Below are 10,450 nucleotides of genomic sequence, written 5' to 3'. Positions count from 1 at the left end.
CTTCTTATCACAGAGGAACTAAAGATATTTGGGTCTATCAGTAAGCATGTCTTGTGACAGATTGAAAAATTTACTATGAGGAAGAATATGCTTCCAGAAATTATGAAATGTATTTATAAATTTGCCCATCTACAGAATTCTGTAACAGACTTATAACAGACAGTTCACAAATGCCTACTTCCTAGTTTTCACTAGAAATTAAGGCTTCCAAGGGTTAAGAATTATAATTAATATATGTAATTAAAACTACAAGAAATAAAAAGGGAAACAACTCTGTATGCAAGGAAAATAGATGTAGTTTTGGTAAGAAAAGGTATGAAAAATGGGGATGCATTTTTGACAAGGGAAAATAAAGTAATTTCATCCTAAAGTAGAACAACTGGCTGTTTCAGAATGGGAAAGAGGAGAACAAAGCAAACACTAAATGGATATGGAAATTTGGGAAGTGAAAGAGAGAAAGAGAGAGAGAGAACCTTATGTAGTCAAGCTGGCTAAAATTGAATGAATTTATTATAAAAGTTTTAAAATAAGCTTTATTATCAATAGTGTACTAATGTAAAACTAAAACTTAATTTTATTTCATCTGATAAAAGACAGTTTTCTTGGACTATTGGTCTGCTCTTGATAAGAGATTGTGAAAGTTTTTTCTTTATCTTTTAAGTAATCGGCCTAGAAAATACAGATTTTCTGTCTTACCAAAATAATTTCCTGTGCTTCATGTTGTCTTTATCATCAGGTCTTTGATTACTTAAGAAAACTGAATCTTCTCAATATTAAAAGAGCTAAGTTTTGCTGACAACTATGTAATCTTCTGTATTTACCTTTGAAATATTTTATTGTCATTTTGGTAAAATAGAGAATTAAGTATTGTTTCATAATGATCTGCAATCCTATTTAGTCAGGTGTCCAAATCTTTTGCTATTTTTGACAAACCTCCCCAAGTCAGATTCTATTTTTTTTTTCCCCAAGGAAGATTAGCCCTGAGCTAACTACTACCAGTCCTCCTCTTTTTGCTGAGGAAGACTGGCCCTGAGCTAACATCCATGCCCATCTTCCTCTATTTTATATGTGGGACGCCTACCACAGCATGGTGTGCCAAGCGGTGCCATGTCCGCACCAGGGATCTGAACCGGTGAACCCTGGGCCGTCGAGAAGCAGAACGTGTGCACTTAACTGCTGTGCCACCAGGCTGGCCCCCCAAAGTCAGATTCTAAGTGAAGTCTTTTTGACCTTGAACTAACTTTGGGATTTTCCAGAGGTCTCCTGGAACATATCAAAAGAATTTGTTCTTCTTTATAAAATGAGGGATATTTACCTAATTAAGCTTATTTGATATGTATTTTTTTTTTTTAGGAAGATTAGCCCTGAGCTAACTACTGCCAGTCCTCCTCTTTTTGCTGAGGAAGCCTGGCCCTGAGCTAACATCATGCCCATCTTTCTCTACTTTATATGGGACGCCTACCACAGTATGGCATGCATGCCAAGAGGTTCCATGTCCACACCTGGGCTCCAAACCGGCGAACCACGGGCCACCAAGAAGTGGAACATGCAAACTTAACCACTGCGCCACCAGTCCAGCCCCTATTTGATATGTTAAATTACATGTGAAGCATTGTCAAGTAAGAAGTAATACAAAACCATCTTAGGTTATATTTGCATGGATATATGTTATTAATGTAAATGTTCCAGAAATTGTATGAAATTCCTAAAAATCTGATAAGTCTTTGTATAATGTTGCCTGTTGAAATTCTAGTTATTATCTCAAAATGTTGTATGTCAGAGAAATAACCAAGTTTCCTTGTCAACTGCATTATAATGAACTCTCATCAAATCTTTAACCATGGCCATTTTTAAGACTTTTGTCATTTACAGACAGTTATTGTTTTACTCTGATGCTTTTGCAAAAGCACTTCATCTTCAAAGAGATTTCTTGGAAATGACTCTGACAAGTACAGGTTTCTGATAACTTTCAGATCATACTATTGAAATGGGTAAGAATTTATAGAATTCTAAAGAAGAAACTGATGGATTCATAAAACTGCTAACAAGATCAAGATCAACAAGAATCAATTTTATGAGACTAAATGAATTGATGAGGATGATTATTATTTTTATGACTTTTTATTTGAAACATTACTGATTGCTAGATGTGTTGTTTTTCCAGATTTAAGGAAACATCTCTCAAGCCATATATAACTTGTAGCAATTTGGTAAATTATACCTTTGCAAACAGAATTGAAACATTTGTCTTTTTTTCCCTATCTTGTCCCTCCAGAATTATCAAATTCTTATTTAGTATTCTTATTTTCATGGCAATATACTTCATTGCATAAGTTCAATAAGAATGTGTTCTCTTTGTAACAGGGCATCATTGGAAACATTGGTTATATTACCAAGGCTTTGACTAGAATATTGTATTTGAGAATGATGTGCATAGAATTAGATATGACCAGACAGCTTTAAGGAACTAAGATTGACTTTATGGAGCCAATAAAGCCCCTTGGAAAAATAGCCTGGTACCTTGCTTATAGGGTTCCCAGAAGCCATACCAGGTAAGTAGGAAAGGTTATTTCCCGGCAGGCCCAAGAATCTCAGGATGTTTTGGGGACCTTGAGAGGAGAGTAATTAACCCAAATTTATAGGTATTGCAGGCAAAGTCTGGTGGTGAATCCTTGGCTTGGCTTCCCAGCCTTGAGAGGCTTTTAAGAATTCAATCTGAGATTCTTTATGAAAAGTTCCAGCAAAGTAAACTTTAAAAGAGTCTATATGGTCAATCACTATTCTTGCTGCACTTATACAAATAATCAGGCCAAATTTAGAGAGACTAGACTTACTTTTTGAACAAATTAGCTTTACTGTAATTTTCTGGTAGAAATGGAGATGCCTGTAGAGAGAAAAATTATGTTTCAGTAAAAACATTATAATACACTTTTGTGGATATTAGATTCTAGTCTTATTAATTGTCTTTGAGATTTTTTCTACCTGAAAACTAGACTGGATCCTGAATTCTTCTAGTTTCCTCCAATATCTGAATATGACTCTCCAAACTAATGTTTCCATTTTTTCACTACCTCTTTTGACTTGGCATCACTAAAAACAAAAACTGCCCTTTTCTGAAAGCCCCGCAAGCTAATGCTGGACAGCTTGATATAAATCTCAGAGAAAGCACCACAATAGCTCATGTTTAAACAATCTTTGTGAATATTACTGTGTGAGCCACTCAAAAAATTCACCTGAACACCTGATGACATCCCCCAGAGACATTCAAATTGCAAACCAGGAAAATCTGTCAGGTTGCCACTGCCTGCCCTCACTCCATCTGAACATGCTTTGGGCCCAACATCTAGAAATCTTGACTGACTGCCCTCTGGACTCAAAACTGAGTTTATAGTTTGTTCAAGCCATTAACTTTGTTTTTCTTTTGTTTCTATAGAAATGTCTCTTATTAAATATCTGATTACTTGCACCATATAGGCCTAACTATGGGAGTCCACCTACATCATAGCCTCCTGAAATGAGACACAACTTTTTGACTTATTCTCAGGACTAAGAGACTGGTTCAATGAGATATGAAGCAATCTATTAACTCAACTTCTGGACTGTGAAACTTCTTGGGGAAGTTTCAAAGATGGGAATGAAGGGTAGTAGAATATGCCACCCCAAAATATGTCTTTTGGCATAAAGATTATTTTGAGAGGCTGTAGATAAAGAAGAATCTCTGAAAACAGAATAGATTTTACACTTTTGTAAGGGAAACTGACATTTATAAGGGAAATCCCCATTTGTAAGAGTATCTCCCTCTCTTGTAGCAGGAAGAGAAGGATGATGAAATCAAAAGAAGCTCAATGGAGAAGGCACTGACTTAAATCTGCATGACATGATTACCCATGTTTACTGTTCTTTTCCTGGTAACCACTCATATCTGACCTCTCCACTCCCCAATATCTTTATTTTGTCTTTAGCTGATGATGGTATTTAAGGTGGTGGCTAGGGCCATTTTGGGGAGTTTTACTCAGTTTTCCTGTGTCTCTCCCATGTATATAGGCAGTATACATGTTATTAAACTTCTGTTTCTTTTTCTCCTGTTAATCTATCTTTTATTACAGGGGATCTCAGCCACGAACCTAGAAGGGTAAAGGGAAAATGATTTTTCCTTCCCTACAGTTTCATGTGTATTCTTCCAGTGTTTCTACGTATGGATACAAGCTAAAAGCAAATACATACTTGTATCTGACTGAAGGTTGTATAGGGTAGGAAGAACTATTCCTCTACCCTCTAGATTCCTCTGGCTTGTCTATGAATTAGATTGACATGAGACAGAATAACAGGAGAAAATCAAACAAAGTTTAATAACATGTATACATGGGAGAAATCCAGGAAAGCTGAGTAACTCAAAAAAATGGCTGAAGCCATCACCTTAAATACTGTCTTTAGTTAAAGACAAAGGAGGATGTTGGGAGTAATGGTTTGGGACTTCAAGGGGGAGGAAGGTAATTTACATGGAGATGGAAAAGCAAACGTTTGGTAAATGAGTGTTTGCTGGGCCATCTAGAGACAATGTGACCTGAGAGAGAACTTTTTGATAAAAATGGGCCTAGAAGGTTCTTCCCATTCTACCACACCTAGAGTTCTCTATGGTGATAGCTCCTTCCTGGGACAGGCCTTCTATCTTGAATTCTTTTAGGCAATTAAGGGAAAGGTCAAAGTTTCTTTCTGAGTCTTTTCTTCTTAAAAATAATCAAGCCAAAGAGACACATTTTGGGGTGGCAAATTCTGATCGCCCACAGTTGCTACACAAAAGGTAGCACACTGAGCAGGGACTCGAACAGAGGCTTGTACACCAATGTTCATGGCAGCATTGTTCACAGTAGCTAAAAGGTGGAAACAACCCAAGTATCCATGAGCTGATAGATGGATAAGCAAAATGTATATCCATACAATGGAATATTATTCAGCCACGCAAAGAAATGAAATTCTTTGCATACCACAGTGTGGATAAAGCTTGAAAACCTTATGCTAAGTGAAATAAACCAGATACAAAAGATCAAATATTGTATGAATTCACTTATGAGTTACCTAGAATAGACAATTTCATAGAGACAGAAAGTAGAATAGGGGCTGGACCGGTGGCGCAGCGGTTAAGTTCACACATTCCACTTCTTGGTGGCCCAGGGTTTGCTGGTTTGGATCCCAGGTGCAGACATGGCACCGCTTGGCAAAAGCCATGCTGTGGTAGGCATCCCACATATAAAGTAGAGGAAGATGGGATGTTAGCTCAGGGCCAGTCTTCCTCAGCAAAAAGAGAAGGATTGGCAGTAGTTAGCTCATGGCTAATCTTCCTCAAAAAAAAAAAAAAAGGTAGAATAAAGGTTACTGGGGCCTGGAAGGAGGAAGAATGAGAAGTTATTGCTGGATGATTACAGAGTTTCTGTTTGGGGTGATGAAAAAGTTTTGGAAATACATAGTGGTGATGGTCGTACAACCTTGTGAATGCAATTAATGCCATTGAATTGTACTCTTAAAATGGTCAAAATGGAAAATTTTATGTTATATATATATTCACTACAATTTAAAAAAATTAATATTGTAATATCCTAAAAACAATTGGATTGTACACCTTAAGTTGGTAAATTATATGATTTGTGAATTATATCTTAATAAAGCTGTTTAAAAAAAAGGTAGCACATTCTTCTGCATCTTGCTTTTTTCCTTTTAACAACACATCCTAGGGAACTTTCCAAATCAGGATACAGAGAACTTCCTAGCTCTTATTTTTTTATTTACTTATTTATTACAGTTATGGTTGTGCTGATATACCATGCTTTATTTAGCAGTCCTCTAATGCTGGACACTTGGGTTGTTTCCAGTCTTTTGCTATTCCAGACAATGCTTTAATGAACAACCTCATACCTTTATGTGAAGGTATCACATGAACATTTCAAGTCTGTTGTCACACTTATGGATTTTAGTTAATTTGTTAAGTGAGAATTATTATGTTCAATTATTATGACTTGTTGAGGAGTTTTCAAGTGTTTAAGGACCATTCGTATTTCTTTTTCCTGTTGCTGTTCTATTGGGGTGGTTGGTCTTTTTTAATCCATCTTTTTGAGGAATTTTTACATATTAGAGAGGTTAGTTCTTTGCCTTTGGTAAGAATTGCAAACGTCAGCCAGTATGGCGGTCTAGTGGTTAAGATTTGGTGTTCTGACTGTTGCGGTCTGGGTCCGTTTCCTGGTCGTGGAACCACACCACCTGTCTGTCAGTTGTCATACTGTGGCAGCGGCTCACATAGAGAGCTAAACTAACAACTAGGATACACAACCAAACATTACTCTCAGTTTGTAATTTGTCTTTTGACTTTGCTTGTGCTTTTTTATGCTTAAGTTTTAATTTTCATGTAGTCAAATTTATCAGTCGTTTGAGTCACTCATAAAAGGCTGTCCCTGCTGCAAAGTTATAAAGGAATTTGTCTGTGTTTTCTTCAATCGTTTTTGTTTTTTTTGGTGAGTAAGATTGTCCCTGAGCTAACATCTGTGCCAATCTTCCTCCATTTTGTATGTGGGATGCCTCCACAGCATGGCTTGAGCAGCAGTGTGTATGTCCGTGCCACAGATCCAAACCCATGAACCCCAGGCCACCGAAGCAGAGCATGCAAACCTAACCACTATACCACCAGGCTGGCCCCTCTTCAATTGTTTTTATTAGTTCAATTTCCACATCTAGATATTTGAGCCATTTGGAGTTCATCCTGGTACACATTGTAAGCTATGGATCCAGCCGCATCTTTTTCCAGATGTCAGATATCAGCCTTTGTTATTCCAAAACAGTTTTTCAATAAAGTCTATATTTACCTGATTTGAGATTCCACTTTTATCATGTACTCAATTCTAGTATATTTTGTTTTTATTTCTGGACTTTCTATTCTGGTCCCTATGCCTCTCTGTCGATACACCAGTATCACACTATTTTAATTAGTAACTTTAAAAAAATTGTATTTTTATATGTGGTCAGGCTAGTCCTCTCTCATTGCTCTTCCGTTTTAGAATTTTCCTGGCTATCTTTGCTTATTTTTCCACTCAGTACTCTTCTACCACTACCTCATAAACTGTTTAGTTCAGCCTAACATGGAGATAAATGCCAAAGGGTCAGGATCAAGCCTGCAATGTAATCCATCCCAGTTTATCAAGTCTTTGTGCATTTTTAGCAGAAACTGAATAAACCACTTGCAACAAATCTGTAAATACAATTTGGTACACAATTTTTTTCACTTAAGCATTTTCTTGTTATTATAGTCTTTGTAAACATAACATTCCTTGATTTCCATAACTATTCATCTATTGTTGGACGCTTTCCATTTTCCCCTATTGTTTTTATTCTTTTTCATTATGAAACACAAAACAATAACCCTGTGATGAATATCATTAAGTATAACAGCTCTTTATGCAATCTTTGGTACTGATTTTAAAGTGGGATTATTGAGGCAAAGGACATGGGCATCTTTAAGATTGTGGATACACATTACTAACATTTGCACCTGCTTACACTCCAACAAGCTGGTCTATGCAGTATCAACTTTACCACACTTTGCTCATCAGCAACTGATTACTTTAGTCCTTTGAAAGGTCACTTAGAGCATTTTAAATTGTGCAAATGTGAGGTGAGTGGGTTCCATTGTGTTGGGATTAAGGTGAAATAATACCTAAATACGTTTAGAAAATAAATTTTGCACAAGTTTTCTCCCTCTTGGGATGCTGATACAGTCTGCTAAGCAGTAGATTTATTTGCATAATGGCCCAGGCGTCTTCTGGGAGTTAATGATTACAAGCCTTCCTCCTCCTGCTCCAAAAACACTTCTGGAGATTCGAATTATGAACACCTATAGGGGTGGAGGAGGGTGGCACTGGTCAAAGCCCAGTGGCCTAAACAAATAGGAAGAGTCTTGAAGTAAAGTTATCAGAAAGGTTAAGAGAAATGGAACTAATGGGTTAGCCTTGGCAATGAACAAGAAGAAGAGGTAAAGGTCCTCAATTCCAGAGTCTGAGAAAGCTTGGGCAGAGGGAGCTACAAATCTCTTTAATTTAGTCTGGCAAAGGAAGACTGCTTTGCCTACAAATACCATTTGTTTAACTTTGGTGGCTGTCCTAGGGGCTGAAGTTCTTGCTTCTGTATCTGTGACCTTGACCCCCAACCCCAACCCCAGACTCTGGACAGCAGAGTCCTCTCCATTTGGATCTGGATTCCAAGGCTGGACCAGTCTGAATAGGACTTCTCTCGAACTTCTGGTAAGTTCTTGGGAACCCCAAGACACATAGAATGGGTAGAGGCTGAGGAACTTTATTAGCCTCCTTGGGCTGCCATAAGAAAATACCATAGACTGGGGGACTTAAACAACAGAAATTTATTTCCTCACAGTTCTGGAGGCTGGAAGTCCAAGACCAAGCTGCTGTCAGGGTTGGTTTTTCAGGAGAGTTTTCTTCCTGGCTTGTAAACAGATGCCTTGGTGGCAGGAGGCAGCTCCCTGGTGTCTCTTCCTCCTCCTATAAGGACTACTAAATTAGATCCCACCCTTATGACCCCATTTAACCTTCACTACATCCTTAAAAGTCCTATCTCCAAACAGTCACATTGGGAGTTAGGCCTTCAACATATGAATGGGGGCGGGGGGCGGCGATAATTCAGTCCCTAACAGGAACCTTAGAAGGGTAGCTTGTAGCTAAAATTCTTGCTAATATTGGTAGCTTGGGCAAGGAGGTAGAGAATACCAGAATTGACTGTGAGATATTACATATAGAATTGGGAGTTGGAAGGAAGTTTAGAAATCTAATCCTTATTTTGTAGTTAAGGAAGGCCCAAAGAGCTGAGAAGACGTCTCTAAGTTAAATTTGGGATTTCATTCATTATATTTCCAGTAGATTGTTGATTATATATGTCAGGCCTTATGTCCTTTACATTTCTTTCCTGGCACTAATTATAATCTGTATTTCTCTGTTTTAGCTTCTTGCTGTAAGGTACATGAAGACCAAAATCTTATCCATCTTGTGGATTTATCTATCCCTGACAAAGTGCCTAGCACACTGCCTAGCCCATTGTAAGTGCTCAATAAATATTTGGTGAGTGAATAAATGACTGAATAATAAAAGTTAACCTTTAATGAATATTCACTATAGGCCATGCACTAAGCTCCTTACACGCCTGATTTTATTATCTTATTTTCAATTGATCTTTCTAATTTTTCAGAGTAGGAACCTGAAGCTCAGGAGGTGTAGGGGAGGAAGACATTTCCTCTACCCTCTCTGGGTTCTTCTGGCTGGAGAACGGATTAAATTCACATGAGACAGAATAACAGGAGAAAATTAAACAAAGCTTTATAACATGTATACATCGGAGAGGTCAGGCAAGCTGAGCAACTCGCCAAAATGGCTGAAGCCACCACCTTAAATATCTTCCTCAGCTAAAGACAAAGGATGTTGGCGGTGGGGGGAGTCAGTTACAGGAGGTTATCAGACAAGTACAGTAAAAAAGATGCAGATTTAAGTCCTTGCCTTTGGCATTGATAAGAGTTTCTAGAGATAAGGTCATCCCCCCTTCTTCCTGGTACAGAGAGGGAGACACATTTACAGATGGAGATTTCCTTTACAATGTAAATGTCTCCTAACAAAGGGCAAGCAAATTACACCCCTCAGAGTTGCCTTCCTGTCTGCAGTTTATTAAAAGTAACCAGCCCCAAACAATCCTCATGCCAAAGAGACATATCTTAGAGTGGCCAATTCCAGGCTCCCACAAGGGCTAAAATCTTTTCCAAAGACAAGGCTAGGAAGCACAGAGCTGGAATTTGAACCTAGATCTGGCTGACCCCAAAGTTCATCCAAATGCTTAACCAAATGTTAAACTATCTGCTTCAAATTCAACACAAACATCAAAAAGAAGTGAAGGAGGGAGGTCTTCAGGGAGAAACACAGAAAAACTGTGTAGAAGTTACTTTTCAAACATGTCTTAAAGTGTTTCTGGGTGTTGCTTGGCAGAGAAGGGAGCCATTACTTTCAGAGAGAAAAAGAGTATGAATTATGTCATGGAGATTGGAAAAAGCAACGTGTATTCAGACAACTTAACACATTCAGTGGGCTTACAAGAGAAGGAAACTTGTACAGCAGGAGGCTAGAGAGTTAACTTGCATGGAAAACATGAAGGGTCCTGTATGCCAGAGATTAGCAAACTATGACCTCAGGCCAAACTTGCCCTAAGTCCTCTCTTTATAGAGTCTGTGAGCTAAAACTGGTTTTTACATTTTTAAAGGATTTTTTTTAAATATATGACAAAGACTATACATGACTGGCAAAGCTTAAAATATTTACTATCTGGCCCTTTGCCAAAAAAGTTTGCCCGCCTTTGTAGTTTGCCTTGAGAAATTTAGACTTTATCTTGTAACAGGCAATTGCTGTAAGCACTAAGA

This window comes from Equus caballus, chromosome X (assembly GCF_041296265.1).
Source record: "Equus caballus isolate H_3958 breed thoroughbred chromosome X, TB-T2T, whole genome shotgun sequence".
In the NCBI taxonomy this organism is placed as follows: domain Eukaryota; kingdom Metazoa; phylum Chordata; class Mammalia; order Perissodactyla; family Equidae; genus Equus; species Equus caballus.
This window is presented reverse-complemented; position numbering follows the sequence as displayed.